Below are 24,319 nucleotides of genomic sequence, written 5' to 3' on the forward strand. Positions count from 1 at the left end.
CACCAACAAAATGAAAAGGCAAACTATTAACTGGGAGAAGATATATGCAAATGTTATATCTGATAAGGGGTTAATATCCAAAATATACAAAGAACTCATACAACTCAATGTCAAAAATCAAGCAATCTGATTTCAAAATGGGCAGAGGACTTGAATAGACATTTTTCCAAAGAAGACATACAGATGGCCAACAGGTACATAAAAAGATGCCCAATATCACTAATTACCAGGTAAATGCAAATCAAAACCACGACACATCACCTCACACTTGTTAGAATGGCTGTTGTCAAAAAGACAACAAATAGCAAGTGTTGGAGAGGTTGTGAAGAAAAAAGAACCCTCCTACACTGTTGGTGGGAATGTAAATTGGTGCAACAAATGTGGAAAATGGTATGGAGGTTCCTCAAAACTTTAAACATAGAACTACAGTAGATCCAGCAATTCCATTCCTGGGTATGTATCCAAAGACAACAAAAACACTAATTCAAAGAGATATATGCACCCCTATGTTCATTGCAGCATTATTTACCATAACCAAGACGTGGAAGCAACCTAAGTGTCCATCAACAGATGAATGGAGAAAGAAGATGTGGCACATATATACAATGGAATATTAGCCATAAAAAGAAACGAAACTGTGTTATTTGTAGTGAGGTGAATGGACCTAGAGTCTGTCATACAGAGTGAAGTAAGTCAGAAAGAGAAAAACAAATACTGTATTCTAACGTATATACATGGAATCTAAAAAAAAAAAAATCGTTCTGATGAACCTAGGGGCAGGACAGGAATAAAGATGCAGACATAGAGAATGGACTTGAGGACACGGGGAGGGGGAAGGGTAAGCTGGGACGAAGTGAGAGACTAGCACTGACATATATACACTACCAAATGTAAAATAGATAGCTAGTGGGAAGCAGCCGCATAGCACGGGGAGATCAGCTCGGTGCTCTGTGACCACCTAGAGGGGTGGGATAGGGAGGGTGGGAGGGAGACGCAAGAGGGAGGGGATATGGGGATATATGTATACATATAGCTGCTTCACTTTGTTGTACAGCAGAAACTAACACAACATTGTGAAGCAATTATACTCCAATAAAGATGTTTAAAAAAAAAGGTGTGGCATATATATATACAATGGAACATTACTGAGCCATAAATAAGAATGAAATCTTGCCACTTGCAATAACATGGATGGGTCTAGAGGGCATTATGCTAAATGAAATGTCAGACAAAAAAGACAATTACCGTATGATTTCACTTATATGTGAATTCTGCAGAACAAAACAGAAACAGACTCATAGATACTGTACAAAAAACAAACTGTTGGATGCCAGAAGGTAAGCGGGTTGGGGAGGGGTGGGCAAATAGGTGAAGGGAATTAAGAGGTACAAATTTAGTTATAAAATAAATAAGTCATGGGATGTAATGTACAGTATAGGGAATATACTCAATAATACTGTAATAACTTTGTATAGTGACAGATGGTAACTAGACTTATCATGGTAACCATTTCAAAATGTATATAAATACCAAATCAGTATGATCCACATCTGAAGCTAATATAACATTGTATATACTTTAATTTTAAAAAATACAAAAAAAAAGTAAGTGCTTAACTTCAAAAAATAATCTGCGCTTTTGAACAGATGCTAAACCACCTCCAAGTCTTATTGGGCCCTTTGAATAGTGACAGTAGCAAAATAAATGCAGTAAATGGAGGCTCACCCACTTAAAGCAGTAAAAGCCCTTCCCTCTATGTGCAATTCACTACCAAAAAGTAGGCCCAAGGGAAATTCTGGCTCAATATATGTTGAAGAATCACAATGAAAAAACAAGTTTTAATTTTAGAAAAGCTATAAATAAAAATGAAGCACATTTAGGTTTAAAAAAAACTTTAAAACGGTTATTATTGCCCAGTTTTCTTAATAATGAAGAGTGGGTAGTAGTTAGATTAAAGTTATATAAACCCGAGTGAGATTTTTTCCGCACATATTTCTTACTTGCTGAAGCAGTCATTTTTTTTATAAGGCAGGAGCTAAAAGCATACTAGAGTAAGAGAAAACTATAAATATTAGAATGCAAAACTATTATGGCAAGAGTACAAACTTGTCTCAACGAACTGCTTGCCTTTAAAATCTCTACCAACTGAATTTTCTTATTAAAGGTTTATTTTAAGTCCAATTCCATTCAGTATGAATACAATTCTTACAGTAACAGCCTGTCTTTCACAGTTAATTGCTGCTTGTCTCCTTGGATATAATCATTTGCATAATTGTGATTCTTTTCAATAACAAAAAAGGATTATATAATCTTGGTAAAGCAAACATCATAAAATTTAAATTTACATGAAATTAAAGGAATAAATGTTCCATAGTAACAGAACTATTAACATCTACCAAAAGAATAGTCTTTAATATTAGAGCCTATGTATTAACAGAAAATCACTTTAGATTACACTACTCTTCCAATGTCATTCAAAATTAAAATTTAAATCTCGTTTTGGAATTGTGAGCTCTTTATTTATCTGTTGTGTTCCATTTGCCATCCACACTTGTGGCACTCAAAACCAGCACCCAATGGCCCCAAACCACCTTGGCCCCCATTCTCTCCCATTGTTGGGGCTGGCTCAGATGCTTTTCCAAGCCAGCCATCAGGAGCACCACAGCTGTGCAGCAGCTAACAATCCGCTCCTAAGTAAATTCCTGGGGATGTAGCCAGTAATCTGGCTGTGCCCCTGACAAAACACAGCACCAAGTCACCACACACCATGATCCTCCCTCCTTTGCTACACCAGAGTTGGCAGGCATCGAACTCCCACCCAGGACATCACCTAGGGATGGTTTTCCTATACAGAATCACTTGCTTTCAAGTCACTGAATCCAGCTCACTTATACAAATTTGAGCAAAGAATAAGGGGAGGACATGTCTCTTAAAGAATTAGTTTGTTTGTAGTATTTTACGAAGCCCCTTCCTCCCTTCAATCCAGATAGATGAGGATGACTAAGCTGTCCTAGCAGGATGCGATGAGTCTCAATGGTGCACTGGATGGTGAAGTGCATGAAGGCAGAGGCTGTGCTGATTTTGCTAGGGCCTAGTGTCATAAGCTCTAGATAAAGATGAACAAAGCTCTTGAATAAATAAATACATGAACAAATTATACCTAAACCCTAGGGGTTTTTAAAGCACAGAAGCATTAGAAGGTTAGAATTATGTCTTTTAACAAATGAAGACTTATAGCATAGTGGTTTACAGTATAGCTTTGAAGTGAGAAAGACTTGAATGACTTACTAAGTCACCTAGACTAGTAAACTTAGGCAAGCAACCTAAACTCTCTAATCCTAGTTTTCTATGTACAATGGGAATAACGGTAGTATATACATTATAGGAATGTTGTATTAAATGAGATAATATGTGTAAATGTCTTAGCATGGTTCTTGATACAGGAAAGCACAGAGTAACTGTTAGCATTGTTATTAATGTTCATTATTACTACTGTAGTGCCAACATCTGATTTAGTATGCAAATGCCAAAGTCATGAAATTCCTTTTAAAAACTGTACGGATAAGATAAAAATTGCCATTCCTTTTCCATTTTATAAAAATTGTCATTCATTGAGACTCATCAAGTTTAATTACCATGTATTTGTACAGATATATCCATTCACTTCTGTGATAGACAAAAGAGGTGTACACACATTTACATAGTTTCTCTTCTTTGATTGCCCTGTTTGTCCTCCATATTCCAGTGGGCTTGGTCATATACATTCTTGGAAGACCAAGAGAAAGCATTTCTCTAATATGACTTTCTTGGGGAAGTGGACTATTCATGAAATATAAACACCTAAAGGATTCAGCAGAGAAGCACTTATATAGGTTTCATTGATTTGAAAAGGAAATTGACCTCAAAGCCATGTCTGCCTGGGCCACAGAATATTATATTTCTAACAAGAAGAAATTCTTTGGCTTCTTTTCACCCAGCCTTTATTTTTCTTTTCAAAGAAAGCTACAGATTGAGTGTAGCCTTGATCTATCATTTTTAATGTATGAGTCACTGGGTAAAATCTCTAAACTTCGGAGATATTAGAGGGAGTGTTTGTTTATTCCTCAGTGCTCTGGTTTCCCTGAGGAGGGATTAAATCTTGAGGCCTCTTGCCCCGCGCCTTACTCCTCTCCACTGAGATGCAGTGAGTTTCCTGGTAGGTGGGCTATACCCACTGGTCCAAAATTACGTTAGTAGGCCAATAGTCTAAATCTGTAAGCATTCTCCTTCCCTCTTCACACCAGACCAGTGTACAGCAGCAACTCTAGGTAAATGGTATCCTCTGCAAAACCAAATTGACCCTCGGGTGAGCAGTTCCAAGATGGAGGGAGGAATGCTAAGCCACTGCCTCAAATATAACTTAGTAATAAACATGACAGTTTGATCTCTATCTTCTGGCCACTGTATTTACTGTTCAATTGGCTCTGAATGTGAGTGAATAATAAATATGTCTTTTTTTTCAGCTAGACATCTGGAACCTTATTCATGCAAATGAGATCCAGTCTGATTCCTTATCTGTGTGTGAATCTCAGGTAAGACAGAGTATAGGATATGCAAGGCTCAGGTAGGTCTATAAGTAGCCTACTGTGATAAAAAAGAAAAAAAAAAGCATGGGCTTTAGAGTAAGGTAACACTGAATCTGTAGCTTTCCTACTTTCGTGCCTTGGGACAAGTAAATCAGCCTCTCTGGGCTTCAGTTCACTCATTTGTAAAAATGAGAATAACAGTAATAACTCAAAGTTTTTGCAAAAATAAATGTGTTTATGAATACCTGGTACATGGTAAACTCTCAACAAATGCTGCTTCTATAGGAACATTATTTTCTTATCATCATCAAAATCATTATTTTAGAGGAAGCCCTCTGCAGGTTCTCATGCTCCCCTCCATGACTAAGGCACATACATGCCTGATGCTCTGTTCAAACCCAATTAGGTAGCTTAGCTCTGAAGAGGAGCAGAAACCAGTGCCTATAGCTAATATGATGCCCTTTACTTCAGAAAGGTTTCTGTGCTTTTTTAGGAACAGGAAAGTAAAGCTATTATGGCCCTACATGATTTCAGAGACCCTCACTTCCATGTGAGTAATTTCTTTAGAGATAAAAATCAAAAAAAGGAGACAGATAAAAAAGGATGTTATCTGTGCCTTTCCAAGGACAACTCTGTCTGACTCCAGAGGCTATACTCTTAAATCCTATATTGCCTCTTCCTGGTCTCTTCCCAGACAAAGCATCTCCTGATTTTTAAAAAATATGTTACAGGAAAGATTTTTCTGGGTTCAAAATGTGATAAGACCTCAGCTCCCCCAAAGATTAGCTGTCTGAAAGCCTCAGTCTACTGTAATAGCACATATCTTAAAAGTTATCCAAACAAAATAAAACTATATTTAAGATCAAAGGCATAACCTCTAAATAGCCACCAACAAATAGACAAATGAAAGAAGTACAAGAGACCCAAATGTTTCAACTAGTATATCATGATTGGTCAATTCACTATGTAGTGTGAAGAGTATTCCATTGACTGGTGATTTTACAAAATATCAGCCTAAGACAGTTCATGCAAACAAAGTAAGGAAAATATTAGAGAAGCAATTAAAGGAAGAAAAGAGAAAAGATAGGTATAATGGCAGTGACTTGAAGCAGTTGGGAGGTAGAGTAGCAAAAAGCGGCATACAAAAGAAGAAAGAAGATAGCTAACAATGAAAAACAAAAGACAAACCTGATTGGCAGTGTAGTTAGGGGTAGGACAATGACTGAGAATCCCTTGTACTTCATTAATATCACCTTAGTTGTGAGAAGCAGGTAAATGCATCATAGGGCCTCAATACAGTGCCTCTGAAGACCTTACAGCACTATGGGCACAAGCTGAGCTATATTAGAATAAGCAATAAGCCTTGACAGATACCACATGCACAAGCAACACAGTAGAAACGGGGCAGCACGGAAATCATCCAATAATCTCCCTTCAATGAAGGGCAAGGAGCAGAATTGTAAACAGTTACAAGAGGAACAGGCAAACCAACCAAGAACTAAAAGCACAGAAAAGAATTATAAATCTGAATAATATTTATAAGAAGAGATAACATTTATTGAGTATTTCCTAGGTGTAAGTACACCATTAAATGTTTTATTGCAATATATTATTTAATGCAGCAAGCCTGCAAGTGAAGTTCTGTTATTATACCCACTTTACAGGTAAAGAAACTGAATTATAGAAAAGTTAAGTAACTAAGATTTAGTTTTATCTGACTCCTGAGTTCACAATCTTAAATGGAATTTTGTCTCTTCTCAGTGTCTTCCCCAAAAGAGTAGTGCTTGATTTTTAAAATAGATTTTGAATCATTAAAACACTAGATATTCACATTAGAAGACCCAGGTCATATCCTGTGTGAATGGTTCTTAAAGGCCTCTTATTTTTGTCCCAGTGTTCATTGAGAAGGTGAAAGATTTTTATTAGGCAATACTTTTCACCTAATTGTGTGACTTTTCAGAAGGATGACTTTGACATTTCAAAGTGAGATGGAGCATTAGAAGGCTACATAGAGTTGGTATTCAAAAAAAGACAGCAATTTATGATGCTGCAAAAGAATGTAATTTTTTCCACAAAAAAAAAGCCTTCTGAAAATTATCTGAATATATTATATATTTGCAATGCTGATAAAACTGAACTGTTTTGGCAAGAGTTGCTAACTCTGAGTTTTGTAAGTGCCTGTTAAAGACTCATTTCCACACGCATCCACAACCCCCTCTACACACAGACACATACACACACACAACACAGACACACATGCTTGCATGCACATACACAGTACAATTTCTGTTTTAAGCACAATAAGGATAGACGACCAATTCTTCCTTGTACTTGTCTGAATCAGGGCTTTGTTGGAAGTGAACTGTGTCAGACAGAGATCACAGAGACCAGCTGGAGATACAGAGAAGCCCTAGCAAAAATAATTTGCAATACGGTGCTAGGGGATTGGAAGTGCTATTTAAAATAGACAGTAGTCAAAGATTCAAGGAAGCAGACCTTCAACTTCAGACAAGTCTATCAGCAAATGATGGGGGTTAGGACTCAGAAACTGCATTTAAGAAAAAAGACTTTAATTTCAGGATGGATTCTGGGAGAGCAAACTGGGATGCTGTTCATTAGGATCCCTCTTTCAGAGGCTTGGAACTTAAATTTAAAACCTAGGCAAGGTTTTTACAGTGACATGGGTTAGAAATTTTGAAACTACATTCTTGTATATTCCAGACTTGAGCATATGATTAAATATATTGAGGATGATGAGAGCTAAGTTTCTCACTGTTACAGGAGTTACAAGTATGGAAAGGGAGGATACAAAAATGTACCCTGTTTTGCTGAATTAGAATTGAAAGTATCAGTATGGCAAAAAAAATACACACACACACACACACACACACGTATATATATGAGAGAGAGACAAACATACACCTATGCAAAGATATATTTCCTAGCTCAATCTGCTGAAATAACCTAAAAGAAATGAAACACCAATAATAACGAGCACATCTCAAGCCCAGATCGTGGTTTCTAAATATTATTCTCCAATAAAAGGAACCTGGGCTCCTTGGTTGATTCCAGGGCAGGAACAGGGAAAGTACAAGATGTGCCTAGAACATCATTTGAAACCAGAAAATAAGAAAGTATTTAAAGAATAGTGGGGACATGTGAAAAAGATAGAGGAGACAGCTCAAAGGAACAACATGAACTTTCAAATAAATAATAATAATAATGGATTATATCCCACTGAATAAAATAAGAATCCATGAGCCCAACAAAGTGAATCTGTTATACATATACATATATCCACGCTTCTTTAGGTTCTTTCCCCATATAGGCCATTACACTTTGCTATACACCTGAAACTAACACAACATTGTAAATTAACTATACCCCAATAAAAATTAAATAAAAACCACTTCTTACTAAATGAACCAACAAGGAATAAGAGAAGGAAAGGAAGGAAGGAAGGGAGGGGGGGGGAGGGAAAAAAACTGTTGAATTAAGTGACTAATAAATTCATTAATGGGGCTTCCCTGGTGGTGCAGTGGTTAAGAATCCACCTGCCAATGCAGGGGACATGGGTTCGAGCCCTGGTCCAGGAAGATCCCACATGCCATGGAGCAACTAAGCCCGTGCGCCACAACTACTGAACCCGTGAGCCACAACTACTGAAGCCCTTGTGCCTAGAGCCCGTGTTCTGCAACAAGAGAAGCCACAGCAATGAGAGGCCTGCACAGCGCAACGAAGAGTAGCCCCTGCTCACCGCAACTAAAAAGAAAGCCCGCACGCAGCAACGAACACCCAACGCAGCCAAAAATAAATAAATAAATAAAATTTTAAAAAATAAAAATAAATACATTAATGAAAAAGAAAAGAATCCAAGAGCCCATATGGTTATAAATAAATCAATGGCAGGGTAAGGGAAATTCTTTCTTACAGTAGAATAACAACTAATTAATATATAAATAGTAACAGAGTTAGAAAATCATTGATGCATGCTAAAACCACTGGGTGAAATTTTGATGAGAAACAGAATGTATACATCAGGCCTTAAAAGGACCTCCCTACAAATTACTTATCAATTACAAAGTTACAGGAGAGAAAGCTAACAGACACCATCTTAATCAAATTATCAAAGCTAACATCACCAATGTTGGGGCAAACTACTATCATAAGGCTCCTGATATGATGCCCTGAGAAGGATACAATATCACTTATGAGATATTCCTGCCCCAAAATTCATAACCTGAATCTATACATAAGGAAACATCATTGAGGGATATTCTGCAAAGTACCTGGCCTGTACACTTCAAAGATGTCAAAGCCAAAAAACACAAAGAAGGATAGAGGGACCGTTCTGAATTAAAGGAGCTTAAAGAGACATGACTACTAAATTCAATGAGGTTGGTTTCTGGACCAGGAAAAAGAGCTATACAAGACATTATTGGGGGTCTTCCCTGATGGCACAGTGGTTAAGAATCTGCCTCCCAATGCAAAGGACATGGGTTTGAGCCCTGGTCCGGGAAGATCCCATGTGCCATGGAGCAACTAAGCCCGTGTGCCACAACTACTGAGCCTGCGCTCTAGAGCCCGCAAGCCACAACTACTGAGCCCGTGTGCCACAACTACCAAAGCCTGCATGCCTAGAGCCCTTGCTCCGCAACAAGAGAAGCCACTGCAATAAGAAGCCCGTGCACCACAACGAAGAGTAGCCGCCGCAACTAGAGAAAGCCCGCACACAACGAAGACCCAACACAGCCAAAAAATAAAATAAATAAATAAATTAATTAATTAATAAAAAAGACATTATTGGGGCAACTGATGAAATCTGAATATTAACTATGGATTAGATAATAGTTGTGTATTATCCTGATTTAAGTTGTTTAATTTCCTGATTTTGATAACTGTTGTCACGTAGGAGAACACCCTTGTTCCTAGGAAATACATGCTGAAGTATTTAGGGAAAAGTGGGCATGGTGTCTATAACTTATTCTCTCTCAAAAAATGCATAAATACATACATTAATATACACACATATATAAAGAGAGAAAGAGAGAAGCAAAATATAAATAATCGGTGAATCTGGGTATAGGATATATGAGAGTTCCTTGTTCTATTCATGCAACTTTTCTGTAAATATGAATTTTTACAAAATAAATACTTAAACAAAAAACCCTCAGGCAAAGTTCTTGGGATTCCATCTTGGGGCTTGAATGCTTTTGAACATCCAGTGAATGAAGGCATTGAACACAGAATCTAGGTAGGGGCCCAGGCATGCAGGGGATAATGAAGGAACCAAGTTTTTAGCACCAGAGTGTCAAACAAAGACTGGCTAGCAAGGAATAAGGCAAGAACTCAAGTGACAAAATCAGAATCTAAAGAGAACCAGCGGCACAGCTAACTCAGGTAAGTTACTAGTGTAAGGCTCTGTGCAGTTCTTCTGCTTACTGACAGGTTTAGTCCAAGATTCTGAGTATACATATATAAGTTACGTAGCCCTGCAATGCTAAGAAGGCTGCATGGGTTGGGAACCAAGTATATGATTACAGTTAGATTTGGGGGAAGTTCTAGGCAGCCGCACTGTGTAACATCTTCATTCAGCTGGAACCAATTTCAGTATAGATCTTTACAGCTTAATGCCGTAAGCTCCCAAGAAGGAAAATTTGCATGGATAGAAACACTTTCTTTTTTCTTGTCCCATTATCTTTTGTGTTCCTCAGAATCAGAAGATGAGAAAATAGCTACCTTTATACTCTTGCTTCTCAAACACAGCTGCACTTTGAAATCACCAGAGAAGTTTTACAACTACCAATTCCTGTGCCTCACACTCAGAGGTTCTATTTCATTGGTCTGGGGTGGGTTCCAAATACTAGTAATTTTTTAAAATCTCCTCAGAGGATTCTAATGTGCAGCCATGGTTGAAAACTACCGGTCTAGACACTGCTTCTCAAAATGTTGCTTCTGGACCACCTGTATCATAATTACCTGGAGTATTTATTAAAAATGCAAAAGTCCAGATCCCACCCCACACTTACTAAATCAGGATTTGGGGGGTGGGGCATTTTTCAGAACATTCCCAAGTGATCGTTTTACTCATTATGTTTGAGAACCACTGCTCTGGATTTCTGAAGAGCTCACTTTAAAAAAAGCAAGGCTAGCTCTCCAGGGAATTTTTTTTTTAGCACTTCTCTGTTCCCAGGATGTTACCTCACTGATCCTATAAAACTAGGTGCTTCTCAGAATATGACATGACATGACAGATGAAATTTCTTGGGAAAGTTGATGTATTATGCAGGGATGATACAAGGCTTTCATTCTGATTTTAACAAAGATTATAGACATTTTAATATGTATTTGCTTGGGATTCTATTATAAGCCAAATATTACATAAGGGTTGGAGAACACTGAAGTGTGGTATCTCATCAGCAGGACTGCTGTCACCTCATAGTGATGATGAACAATTTGTCACTCTTGAGATATTCCCTCCAGCAGAGCACAATTTCACAAATTCTTGAAATGGGGATGGCGAATTTTCCTTTATCTTGGTAGCAAATAATGCAAGGAAGAAAATTACATATGAGCAGATGAAGATAAGTCCCTGATATGTTCTGTAAAGTATGAAGAAGTAAGAGATAGTGTTCCGAATCCTGCAACAAAATCAAGAAGAAATAAAGATGATAATTTTCTGGAGAATAAGAAAACCACTTATTTTAGCATTCAATCCACTTATTAATTGTGCATAAAGATAGCCATATCATATTACTCAAGATGTTCATCTGTGGTACCTCTATACAGAGAGGTAAGCGATTAAGATGAAAGCTCATGTCATTTCTGGGTCTTTTTCCAGAAAGGAAGTCCCAAAATCTCTCTGAGGTCTTTACACCATCGAGAGTGTAAACAAAACTATATTTTCAGGTCTGAAATGATGATTCTGAGTCACTAATAAAAGATTAGATGACAGCCTAACACACTTAATGAGGTAGGAAAAAACATGTACCACATTTTTGAAAACTTCTAAATGAAATCTGTTAAATAAAGCTCTGGCACTCAGAGAGTTAATTTCTGCTATATGGAAATACATAATATCTTGTCCTCATTAGTTCTTTGGGTATAAATTTCATAAACTGTGTGAAGAGAACAGACTGAGATTAGCTGTCCTCACTATCACCGAGTAATTGCATTCCCTTTGCTTCATTTGGCTATATGAATGTGTCGTAAGAAACCAACTAGTTTAACTTTTATTTATGCACTAAAGAGTTAAGCGATAAAGAAAGACATTAACATTCTCCTCAAGTGTTTCAGTTCCATGTAACTCCATCTGGGAATTGTCACAAAGAAAAACGAACAAGTTTGCAATCATTATTTTAGATTTCTATTACCACAAATATATTTCTCTTTTATTTAATGCTATGCCATGATTACAAGTTTCAGCCTATAAACTGGGAGGTAAGCCTGGATTTATGCTGTGAAATGTAAACGAACTTCACAGTAATTCAAACACATTTTCATTTACCAGGGTTATAACTAGCAAAATTTTATTCTATGACACTGGACACCAGTCTTTCATTCCAGTTAACACATTTTTCACAAAGCTAGGTAGATAATCATTTCTATCATATGCATTATCTATGTTTACAAAGATCTTAAATAAAACTATGTACATGAAGTTGTATACCTTTGTAAATTTCTAATGGGTATTCAATTAACAGGTAAAAAATATAGATTGAAGCATTCATGGAATGAAAAACCAGTGAGCAATTAGAAAAAAAGCAGCAGTGAGTCCAAATGAGGAGAATGCTTTACTCCACAACTTCTCTCACACTATTTCAATCAAGTACTGGTCATTCCACAGAACCAAGGCTAGATAATGAGTATGCGCAAGATACTACAAACATTCTTAAAAATTGATTGTGTTCAGAATATCTGGAACATTTTCAAGGAAGAGGAAGTCCAGCACCTTTAAGAAGCATTTTTATAAATGATTTAGGAAGGGAAACAGTTCATGATCATTACCAGATGGTACCAGTCTGGTTTAATCAGTAATCAGCCAGTCTGTTTGTTCCCTCTCTAAATCAGAAGATAGCTTTTCTTTTCATTCAGTCAGCAAGTAGTTTGTAAGCTCCTACTATGTGACTGGCACTGGGCTAGGTACTGGGAATACAGTCGTGAGCAAGTGGGGGGAAGAGGAGTTAGGAACCATCTGAGAAACATAACCTGCATGTTCAAAGGATCATCTCAGCTAAAGAAACATGACTGCCATGCTCAGTTGATCCTTGAAAGTGTTAACAGACTAAAAGAACACAGCTGAAACAGGGAAATATTAGACAGTTTCTAGAGCTAAAGAGCAGGTCATGGGAGAATGGTAAAAAAAAAACAAAAAAACGGCACCAGCTCTGCCTAGAATTCTGTCTTGTGATGTGATTCGTGTACATTTTGCATATATGTTGTTTACCTCTTTTTTAAAATATTCTTTTTTTATTGTGGCGAGAGCACATCATGAGATCTATCCTCTTAAATTTTAAGTACAATACAATATTGTTAACTATAAATACAATGTTGTATGGCAGATCTCTAGAAATTATCTTGTATAACTAGAACTTTATACTGGTTGAACAGCAAAATGGAGACTTGCTCTGTTGTTTATCTCTTAATGAAATGATATATTAACAATGACTTTATATATAAAGTGTTGATCTCTTCAGTTTTATACATTAGAATCACAGGCATTATCTCAAAGTAGCTACTTGAATGTATAAGCTAAGCATTCACTAGTTGCAGACTTCTACTAGGTCAGCCCTATTTCAGTGACACCAGCATTTCATACGATTATTTTATTGGAGCTGGAGTAAGGGACATTGAGAAATCAAAGATGCTGGCTTGGAATACTGATAAAACCATGGTAAAATCAGCAGATGAAATCAGACAGGATGGGGATCTAGACAGAAAGAACTGGGTCGGCAATGATAACCATGGGTGATGAACAAAGATGCCCAGAAAAATGGTTTCCCTAAGAAACCTTCTTAGGTATACACTGTAGTTATAATATATATCTGTGATTTATCAACTGTGCCCTGAGATTCTTTGCACTGCTTAAAGAAGGTAATGTGAAGACAGAGATTGGAGCAATGCAGCCACAAGCCAAGTAATGCTGACAGCTACCAGAAGCTAGAAGAAGCAAGGAACGGATTCTGCTGTAGAGACTGCAGAGGAAGTGTGGCCCTGACCACACCTTGATTTCAGCCTAGTGATACTGAGTTTGGACTTCTGGCCTCCAGAACTGTGAAGGAATGAATTTCTGTTGTTTTAAGCCAGCAAGTTTGTGGTAATTTGTTTCAGCGGTCACAGAAAACTTTATACAAGTATCTTAACATGACCAACAGCTGATCTGGGTGCTAAGTCACTACGAGTGAGAAAAGGAGAAAAAGCTGAGTTCCTAAGGTCATAACCCTGAAACATCACCTCCTTAAATCTCGGCTGGTGGTGATACAAGAAACCAGGATCCTCCGGACATTTATTATTGCTCCTAAGGGATATTATAAAATTTTTATAAGAGTTCTGAAACCAGAATAAAATAAATATATTCATTCTTCGCATTTCCATGGCTGTTAGCTTTCAATATTTCTTATTTTATTTTATGTTCTTTTCTACCTGACAGAGTCTTCTGTGTACATAAATAGTTTAAAGATATATCTCAGTTGTGGCTATCAAACTAGACTTTTTCTTTGAAGATAGTTTTCCAAGAAAAATGGGTTATGGCTTTTAAGAATTGACAGCAGAGACAAAATGAAAGATAAAAGCAAGGGGTAACCTAAGTTGATTGAAGGAAACATAATGTATTTAGAGCTAGCATTGCTTGAAAATGTTACCCTGGAACTCACATCAGGGCACCAGTAGCCATGGACCCAGGGGTGATACAGTTAAGAAAAGAGACAAGGTTTGTTTGTTTGGGGTAGAATCTTAGATTATTTTATCGACAGTATGACACCTCAAACCCAACTCAAAGTTGTAGACACTTACAGACTTATGTGAATTATGCCCATCTCCATGGTACACAATTCCCTCTGCCCCCAACACACACACACCCACACATATCACCGTTGTACAACACACGATGAGTAGCTGATTACCATATTATACATTTCTTTTGGATTCTTGGTTATCTCATGACATGTACTGCCCACCTACTAGAAGTGGAGGTGTTGCTAATCAGTGGTGCTCGACATTAGTTGCATATTGGAGTCCCCAGGGGAAATCTTAAAACCACTATGCCTAGGACCCAGCCCCAGAGATTCTATAGTCTGTGGTGCAGTCTGGACATCAGGATTTGTAAAAGCCCTCCAGGTGATTTTGAGGCACAGATAAGCTTGCAAACCATCTGGGCACCAAGGATAGCGTTTAGTCCATAGCTTCTCAAACTCTAATGTGTATATGCCTCACCTGAGGATCTTATGAAATTACAGATTCTGATTCATTAGGTGGGAAATGAGGTTTTCCTTTTCTTATAAGCACCCAAATGATGCTGCTGCTGGTTGTTGAAGGCTATACTTTGAGCAGCAAGAGCTAAGATCACTGTTTCCCTATTTCTAGAAAATGATAATATATATTTGTAAAGCACACCGCCATTTCTGGATAAGGCTGCTCTTAGCAAGAAACAACTGGACTCTAGGGGATCTGGCTGCCCTAGGCCCTATACAGCCACCCCAGGACCAAGAGAAATGATATCCCAGCTCATCTGTGACCCACTGTGCTGCATACTAGTGGCACACTGGTGGCATATCTTTGGCTTACAACCATGCATATCATTACCAATATATGATACTTATAGATAAGACAAATACTAGAACTATACACCGAGGAGAAAATATAAACTACACATGCATTGCCAAAGGGGATGCAGGTCATGAACAGGTAGCTCTATCCATAAATAAGGAAATTTAGGATATTCAAGAGCTACAGAAGCACTGTCAATGTAAACATAGGGAAGAAGAAAGGGTCAACACAGACTTGAAAGAGTTACTGAATTCAAACATTTGCCCCTTAAGCTGGCTGTCCAGTGTTGCTCAAACCAGTTTGTGTTTCTCCTTTTGTAAACCTACCATAGTATAATATCCAGATATTTAAAGACCAGTATAAAAGGGATAATCAGGACAGGATACAGAGAAATAATTTTAGCATCTCTGCAGCACTGAAAGGTTCACTGGTATGGGTACACATACTCTGGAGCTAGAAGGGAGACGTAAATTGATATACTATTGTTTGTAGCATGGACAATAATGAAATACCATTCTTACTTTCTAAACTTAATAGTTTAAGGTGTTTCAACATGTTGGAGGAGGGCTTCTACTATATAGTTAACTCTCTTCCACTTAATTGCCTATAAATCTTATGATTAATTTATTTTTACGAAAGGTAAAATTAAGTTATTGCTGCCACCAACAGCGTGTTTTAATTTCCATTTGAACAAAATGCAGATGAAAGGTTAGGGATAAAAATTTAAATTAGTAGTGACAGATTCAAGGAGTTCCTGAGTATCCTCCAAATGCTTATGTCTGTAAAACCTCTTGCATATAAATATAGCTATATAGAGGTATTGCACCTTCTGGGCAGACCCAGTTTTAATGCCAAGAAATTAATCTGATCAGTGGAAGATATGTACCCACAGATTCCCATGGGCCATTTTTATCAATAATTAAATCGTATAATTTTTTCTTTGTTTATATTCCTTGTTGTCCCACAATGAGTAAATTAATGGAATTAGTGTGTTCAGAATGGAAAAGAATCTTAAAGAACTTAGCTCTCATATTTTATACATGTGGAAATTGAAACTCAAAGATTCTAAGTGGTTAGCCCAAGATTATATAGTTCAGTAATAACATAACCAGGACTAGAATCAAGTTCTCTTGAATCCTTGTTCAGTGCTCTCTATACCATGAATTAATATGTCAGCTAAACTTAAAAAGATAATAATAGGGATTTATGAGATGGTGAAGCAGACATGCTCTGTGCCTAAGCTAAGCTGTTCTCTGGGACAGTACCATTAAAATGTTGCCATTCTTTATCAGGCATCACCCAAAAGGCTGCTAAGCCCTGGGCTACTCTAGAAAGCAGATGTTTGTAAGGTTGTTTAACAAGGATTTCAAAATCTGTAAGTGAACCACTGTGGGTAACTTTTCTGGCATGAAAATATCTGCTTGAATCATCTATAAACTCAAAAAGCCCAAGAGGGGTATGTGATGGGTGAGTAGAAATGGATATTGACTTAGGCTTTAATGAAAAAGTTTCCCCATTCTAGCTGATGACTCATGTGGTGAAATTTCTTTTTCTGATTTCTCTGGCTGTCAGTCCATTCAAGAAAAGGTCACTGTTGAATGGGTCAACATCATTTTGTTGACAATTTCTAATAGTATCAAATTGTATTGCTCACATCTTGTCACACTGAAGAAAAATTTTTTCTCCACTATGAGGATCTTTTTTCCTCATTATTATCATTTAAAAGAGTGAGTTGCAATTCTTCAGAAATTTGAGTACATCTATGGGATTATTTGATTTCCCAACACTGCTCCCTCAAAAATACTCTAAGACACATATTTACTTATAACACTAAAATTTATTCTATGGAATTTGGGAGGTTATATTTGTTCATACCCTGCAGTGTTATAAAATTAATCTCCATTAAAAACCAAATACCTCTCTAATAATTAGAATTATTTCCCTTTTTACATAAAGGAAGTCTGAAAATATTAATGATCAATGGCACGATATATATATTTCAAACAAATATACCCTTATTGTACTTCATTTACCTATGAAAATATGTGAAATTTCAACACAACACAAAGCTCAAATAATAATTAGAATGATCAGAATTCCAGTACCAGCATTTATTTGAATTGTCAAGTACTTTACGTATAGGAGATGCTATTTTTCTGACACTTTTTGCAGACAGTAAAGTTAAAATTGGAATCTGTTCTTTTTTTAATTATGTAGTGATTGTAAAGGCAACCATAAAATTTGTTATTAATTTGATTTTTTAATCGCGCTTTCTTGCATACTTTTGAGGTCTCCAAAAGGCTCCCTTCCCAGGTTCTGAACAAATTGAAAAATAAAACATAGGAGAGGGAGGTAGAGAACCAACATATCACCTTGATTATTAATGGAATATAAGCTGAAAGATGTAGCTTTAGTTCTATTAACCAGGCGGACTTATTAATAATAAACCCTGAAATCAGACAGGCAAATTCACTGATTCATAGCAGCTGAATCAGTGTCACTGAACCAGGACAGCCCCCCACCCCCCTTCCCCATAAGGGGCAGAGCACAATTAGGCCTGTGGGCAGGCCTATTCCCAAAAAGGAAAAAGATGGAGCTTAGTCAAGCATGCCACTTGTCTACCAATCACATGTCATTCCAAATCACCTGGGGCAGAGTGATTAAAAGGAGTGCAGAATTGCCAGGAGTGTGTCTGGAAAATTCTCTCTTCGTCAAATCCAGAGAAGCTGGAAAAAGTCATTACTCCCCTCTAACGTAAACTTCAAGATTTGACACAAGTCTTGTTAACGGTGCTTTGTCTTTCTCTGTACTTCACTCTGTCATCACTCTCTTCTCTTCTTTTACCATTTCCCCATGTTCCTATTCTATCTACCCCTAGGGCAAATAGGGATCTTCCCCTCTTTTGGCTCAAGTGGATAAGGTGATGGAAGGCCCTTAATGGACAACCTTGATAGATGAACTCATGGAGGCTCCCCAGTCTTTAACAAAACAGTCATAGAATTGAATGGGGAAGGCCTTGGTAGCAAAATGAGGTGGAAATACAATATTTTGGCAAGGAACAGAAGAAGGTTCATCCAGCAGGAACCTTAACAGAGGAGTGGGTATATCCTGATACTAGAACTAACATTCAATAATACTAGTATTTTCTACATGTATAAAAAATGTATTGACTTTGTCCTAGACATTGCTTGACTCTCATGACATGAGTTAAACCATGTGGCCAATAAAATCTAAGGTTTTCCCAGCCAAAAACAGCTACAGCACCTATAAACTAGCTTGGGCTAAAAGGTATAGAATCAGTATAAACAGTTCTCATATGTTGGCATATTCAGCTTATATAGATAAAAGGATTACAATAAGTTAATTTTTTATTAATCTTTATTGGAGTATTGTTGCTTTACTATGTTGTGTTAGTTTCAGGTATACAGAAAAGTGAATCAGTTATACATATACATATATCCTCTCCTTAGATTCTTCTCCCATATAGGCCATTACAGAGTATTGAGTACAGTTCCCTGTGTTATACAGTAGGTCCTTATTAGTTATCTATTTTATATATAGTAGTGTGTATATGTCAATCTCAATCTCCCAATTTATCCCTTCCCCCCCTTGCCCCCTGGTAACCATAAGTTTGTTTTCTACATCTGTAACTCTACTTCCGTTTTGTAAATAAGTTCATTTGTACCCTTTTAAAATGTCATTTTAAACAACTGTCATTATGAAGACATTTTCTATATTTCAAAAGCATTGATGTGGGTAAAATGTCCAGTCCTCTAGAGATAAAGAGCAGAGAGTAAAACTAAACAGAATGCAAGTTTTCACAGCTCTATTCTGTCATCAAGCAGGAACTCTCTTTCAAAGTTCTTACCATTCTGTGCCAGGAGACATTTGGGAAATACTAACTTACAAGCCATGGCTTCACGGCCATTTGCCATGTGATAATCCTCTCCTCCTCTGGGAAAATAGATGGACTGAATAAACTCTCAGTAAGAAGGCTACATAAATGAGCTGTTTCACTCACAACTGATAGCTTAATATTATAATCATGAGAGAAAAAAACCTAACATTGTCTTCAAAATCTTAACATCTTGTTCTCTGTTCTGAGAATATTTGCACACTTTTACTTCATAATATTTCTCTTAGAGACCAGAGGAAGCCCCAAGTGAGAAAGAGAATGCTGTTAGTACCTGATATCACTGTCAATTAACTCTCATGTGCAAAAAGGAAAGAAGATGACCTTGCTCCCTAGGAAGCACTGACCAGGTTGAGTTCAAAGATAATCCTTTGTCTGCCAACCTAAGACAGAGAGTAGGGTATAGCAGAGGTGTCTTTAGTGTTTGAACTTCTGAAGTAATTCAAAGAAAGATAAATTACTAGGAGAATCCTGAGAAACCAGAACAGATATTACCTGATTAATACTTACTATTATCTTGAGTAGGAAACCTAAGGGCTTTTTTGAAAAACTCATTTGATTCATATCTATCTCTTAGAGGGTTTTTTTTGTACTGAATTTATGGCCTGACCTCTCTATAAATTGACATGTCTTTGTAGATATTTTTCTGGAGGTTGCATATAAATCAAACTTTAATAAAGCAAAATCATTATTAAGTGATCCTTATTACATTCTTTAAAATGGAAACATGCAAATTGTTACAAAATAGAGATAATGTGTTGCGGTTGGAAGAATTTTTATTAAAAGCAATATTGTGGTCAAGTCATTAATAATGTGACAAAAACTTTACTAATATTTATCCTCTACTTAGGCAAAGAGAACTGGGTGCTGAGTCAGAAGACCTCAGCCCCCAAGTAGCCAGGTCATCTTGAGCAAGTCATGATCTTTTATTTAATCTAATAAAATTTACAGGGCTAGATTCTATAATAAACTGCCCCTAGCACTCCTCCAAAACTCCGATCAGAATAAAAGTTCAAGGAATATTGTCCAATAAAATCATTGGAAGAAAGCTCATCGAGGGGTGGAGATGATAGAAAATGGAACGAATCAGGCAGATGTACTTTCTTTTTTCTATTTTATTTTATTTATTTACTTTTATACAGCAGGTTCTTATTAGTTATCTATTTTATACATATTAGTGTATATACGTCAATCCCAATCTCTTAGACTTTTAAATCTATCACTCTCTGCCTTATAACTAAAAGAAAGAGTGAGTTAATTAATTTAGGGTTTGGCAAAGAGAAGCAAGTCTCCCCTCAAACACTCCTTCTCCATCTTCAACATCTTACTCTAACCCACTTAGATTGCATGTATCCAGTTTTGACTTACATATATTTTGTAGAATATTCATAGCTGTCCTATGAAGTGTACAAAAAAGTTGTTCTTCTTTTTCTTTAATTTTATTATTTATTTATTTATTTTACTTTTGACTGTGTTGGGTCTTCGTTTCTGTGCGAGGGCTTTCTCTAGTTGCGGCGAGCGGGGGCCACTCCTCCCTCATCGCGGTGCGCAGGCCTCTCACTATCGCGGCCTCTCTTGTTGCGGGGCACAGGCTCCAGACGCGCAGGCTCAGTAATTGTGGCTCACGGGCCTAGTCGCTCCGCGGCATGTGGGATCTTCCCAGACCAGGGCTCGAACCCGTGTCCCCTGCATTGGCAGGCAGATTCCCAAGCACTGCGCCACCAGGGAAGCCCCAAAAGTTGTTCTTTTAACTCAGTAATTTATTACTGATGAAGATGCTTCTACTGTTTTATCTCTAGGCTTCCTGACTAGAAGTGTGATTTCTGGCAGCACAGTCATAATGGAATTGCACTATAAAACCATATGGACAGCCCAGAAATTTGCCCTCTAAATTTGTTCTTTTGGAATTCACTGGTCTGTTCTTTCATAGAACCATTAATTGCAAAATTCATAGATCCATAATTATATTAATTAAATGTTTGTGTTTATTTTTTAATGTTCCATTCCCTTTTATCAAACAATCATCTGGAAGCTTAGATATTCTTAAACAGAACTTTTTAAACGTTCAAGAACCATAATGAATGGGTCTGTTATTTCTAAAGTATCTTGTCTTTACTAGCAAGTCTCTACTTTTGCTGAATCACACTTATTCTCAGTCCTAAACTTTTGATCTTTCAACATTCTCCAAATTAGACTGGTTTGCCTAATGGCTACCTTACACTCCCGCAAACAAATGTGATGTAATTTTAGTTTACATAAGTCTGTCCTCAATAAATGTATGCAAGGAATGTGCATTAGGTTACTGGGTTAAAAGATGTTAGAAATGAAGTTGAGCTAGAGAATGTTAATGATATTCTAACTTAGCTTGAATTTCCAATAACTTAGGCTAGGTTGGTAGTTGCCTAACAAAGTAGAGAGAATATTTTTAGGGAGGCTTCCTAAGAATAACATGTTAATGTATTAAATGTTACGATATTATCTATAAAAATGTACACAAGCTTTCTTTGGAAATATCTTTGAGAATATTTTCCTGGTTATCTACCATTTATTATTCATATTTCTGTTCCCAATAATAATAGTTAAAACTTTTCTTGAGCACTTATGTGCTAGGGACAGTACTTTACATGTGTTTTACAGAATCCTCACAATTGCCCTATGAAGTGAGACCCATTAATATCCCCATTGCAACACTGACAGTAGAGAGGTACAGAAAGCCAGTGACTTGGCTAAATTCACAGCTAATAAGTAACAGCCAAGTTTTTCACCCAGACAACGTGATGTGTGACTCCACTCCACAACTTGCACTTTTAACCATTATACTGTTTCCTGTCCTGGCTATATATCTGTGTATGTGTATGCATGTGTGTACGTGTGTGTGTGTGGAAGCATGCATGCATGCACACACACACATATGTGCACCAAGTTTCAAAGATAACATAATAATAAATATGTCATGCCTTTCTTTTCTCATGCTAAAGCAAAATAAAATTCCTAGTTAATATAGTGTAGTGGTTAAAAGCACAAACTGGAGAGTTGAGCTTTGAATCCCAGTTCCTCCGTCTTTTACCCCTACATAGTTGGGTAAGTTACTTAACCTCACTGAGCCTCCATTTCCTCAACTCTAATACAGTAACAATGAGAACAATACTTACCTCATGAAGTTGTGTTGAGGAAAAGTAACAGCAAGTACAGGAAAGGAACAGTATTTATTGAACATTGGTATACCAGGTACTGTACTAGGCACTTTGGTTCTGAGTCCTCTCAGCAACCTTATAAAATAGGTATCAATCTCATTCTTCTTACAAATGAGGAAACTAAAGAAACTAAAGTTCGGAGAGAAGTAAGTTACTCAAGGCTACAAGTGGCAACTGGAATCCAACCCAGACCTGTTGGTCACAAAGTCCATGCATCTTTCCATGACACCACTTTGTTTCTTAGGTGGAGAGAAATGGGTCTTGGTAGGGAAGATGAAGTGGCAAAGGCCAATTTGATGAAATTCACAATTTTGCTGAGGACTGGCCCTGTTTATATTTCTATTTCTGGATGTGTTTGAGGGCAATGTGTGTTGAATAAATATTCACTGTGCACCAAGTTTATTTTCTTGTCTGCCCCAGCTATCAATGAACCACTTATACAACATCAGCTCTTTGCAACAAAAATTTGATCTGAGGGAGGAGTAGGCATTTATTCATTCATTTACACCTTAATTTATCAGTCATTTACTAAGCCACTTCTCTGTGCCAGACACTGTGTTAAGTGCCAAGGATAAAGAACTTAAAAAAAAAAATCCTGTTAAAAAAGAAAACAAAGTACTTGCCCTCAAACAGCTACTTGCATCAGGGCATGTGGGGTAGAAGTAGACAAAGGGAAGCCATTTACACACAAGATGCTTCTCTTTTCTTTCTTGCTCCCAGAGCAGAATGGTACCTCTGAGGATTGGCAGCACAAGATGAAAGGAACCAGCTAGAATGGTCACCCCAATTTATCTCAATTCAAGTTTCCAAGGAAGTAATCTCCAAAGACCCAGTGCCTGAAGGATTGGGAATATAAAACCATATGAGATCTTAACATTCTGTCATGTCTTTCCAAAACTGGATAAAATTTCCCCCTTTTAACAGTGCAGTCATATAAGGAAATAGACTGAGTGTATTTTTAGAAGTTTAAGAGGGTTAAACACTTAATTATTTAAGTTGTTTTAATTTTTTTCTCTCATGCCAATTTTCCCAAATGCAACAGGAAAAAAGGAGCTATTTGAAAAGCCATACCAAGAAAAAAAAAAAAAAAAAAGGAGAGAGAGAGAGAGAGAGCTCTCTTATAAGCCGAAAGATCACAGGACCAAAATCACAAAGTGGTTTTTAAGCTAAGGCTACTTTTCCATCAGTATTCCTCATGAATGAGTTGTTTTTCAGTGCTGGGTTATATAAGCAGCTAGCTGCCTGCATCCACAGCGTGAAGTATGTTTTGTTCAGATTCTTTTCAGTTAAATGGCGTTATCGCTAAGAATATAGGCAAGAAACAAATTTCAAAGATATGTAGCACATTCCATCTTATTGATTACATATTTCTTCAAATAATGTGAACCAAATCAACAAAGCCAACTGGTTAAAGGATGATTACAAGTAAATAAATTCGTGGAGAAGGAAAGAGGATGTAGAATATAAATGGGGACAAATCTGACTCTCGAAAAACTCGTCTCAAATTACAAAGGAAAGAAAAGATGTCCTATGGAAATGGATGACTACCTAAAACATTTTCCTACCTGCATCTCTTAACTTGTAAGTCATTTTGAATGCCAGAGCTGCCAATGCCAAGGTCATCTTTGACACTGTGTGTGTGTGTGTGTGTGTGTGTGTGTGTGTGTGTGTATCTGTGTTCATTTGGTAGTCCCACATTTTCAAAAGCCCAGTATGTTCCAAATTGCTGAAATTCCATACAGAGCTCTAAATGATATAATACTGTGTAGAACTGTAAATCACCCTCGGTACAGGGAACTTCAGTACTGACAAGTGCTACTGTTAATTTCTGAAAGAAAATGTGTATTTCCTCATATCTTAGAATGTTTCTCCAGAAGAAAATA

This window comes from Eschrichtius robustus, chromosome X (assembly GCF_028021215.1).
Source record: "Eschrichtius robustus isolate mEscRob2 chromosome X, mEscRob2.pri, whole genome shotgun sequence".
Taxonomy (NCBI): Eukaryota; Metazoa; Chordata; class Mammalia; order Artiodactyla; family Eschrichtiidae; genus Eschrichtius; species Eschrichtius robustus.